This window comes from Echinops telfairi, unplaced genomic scaffold (genome assembly GCF_000313985.2).
Source record: "Echinops telfairi isolate 266 unplaced genomic scaffold, ASM31398v2 ScPeMD7_7457;HRSCAF=8495, whole genome shotgun sequence".
In the NCBI taxonomy this organism is placed as follows: Eukaryota; Metazoa; Chordata; class Mammalia; order Afrosoricida; family Tenrecidae; genus Echinops; species Echinops telfairi.
The window spans coordinates 17,252,564-17,253,955 of NW_022111357.1; positions in this window are offsets into that span (position 1 = coordinate 17,252,564).

A 1,392-nucleotide genomic window follows, 5' to 3' on the forward strand; every position below is an offset into this window, starting at 1 on the left:
GCGGGGCATTCGATACTTCTCTGCTTCTCTTTGCTCGGTTCAAAGCTGCCAGTCTCTCAGAAAGCATTCGAGAACCCTCTTAAATACGGTGTAAACCGAGGTGTCATTTTGGGGCTTTCCGGCAGCAACTGGGTCCGCTTTTTCCCTGCAGCAGAGCTTAACTCCTTCATGGCCAGATGATGTTCTGCCTTGAATTTTTTCGGTGGAAGCTATGTGTTTTCAGTACTGGAAGCGGAGTGTTGCCGAGTCTTTCCCAACTCAAAACAGTCCACTAGGACAAAGTCAAACTGCTCACTAGCTTCCGAGGCTGTACATCTTTATGGAATCAGACAGCCTCATTATTCTCCCAAAGATGGGATTGAGCTGCTGACCTGTATTGGCAGGCCAGCCTGTCACCCACTGTGCTACAGTCCAGGAACAGAAATCATGCGAAAATGAAGGGGGGACATTATTTTTGAGGTTATCTGGATTTTGACATAATTGTATGGGACTCATAGGTCTCAAATGGATTCTGGTGGATTAGATTGATGGGGTGCCACCCATTTCTTCGGATTCACAATTATACAGGTTCCCACCAGGCAGCTGTGTATACCGCAACTGAGAGAGTGGTACCTATCCCTCCACCCCCCAAACCTAAGCAGTTGAAAATGTAGGTGGTCAGTATGTCCCATAGGTCATGAAAGGGTTAAATTCAACAGCATGCTACAATGTTTCTAAGTCTAAACCTCAGGTGGGCCGATGAATCAGTTCTGACTCATAGCGACCCTGTGCACAACTGCAGGAAACGATGCCCGGTCCTGGGTCATCCTCAACTGGTCTTGCGTCCGAGCTCATTGTTGCAGCCACTGTCGCGGTCCGTCTTGTTAAGGGTCTTCCCCTTTTTCTCGGCCCCGCTGCATTGTCAAGCATGATGTCCTTCTCCAGGGACTGGTCTTTCCTGACAACATGTCCAAAGTTATGTAAGATCAAGTCTCACTGTCGTTGCTTCTAAGGAGCATTCTGGCTGAACTTCTTCCAAGACAGACTTGTCTGTTCTTTGGCAGTCCATGGTACTTTCACTAGTCTTTGCCAGTACCATAATTCAAACGCATCGATTCTTCTTCTTCTTTTTTCCAAGAATTACCACTCTTGTTTTCTTTCCTTTATTTTAAGTTTAACTATTTACTTTGCAATAATTATAGATTTTCAGAAAGTTTCATAAAATACCAGGAAAGTGACATCTCTCAAAGATATAGTATCTTATCAAAACAAAGATAGTGGTACAATTCACATAGATTATTTACATTTCGTCCATTTTACAAGCATTTGAGAGTGTGTACACGTGTACTTCTGTCCACCTGTATCTCATATGCAGCTTCACAGAACCACCACCAGATTCAATACACAGAAAGG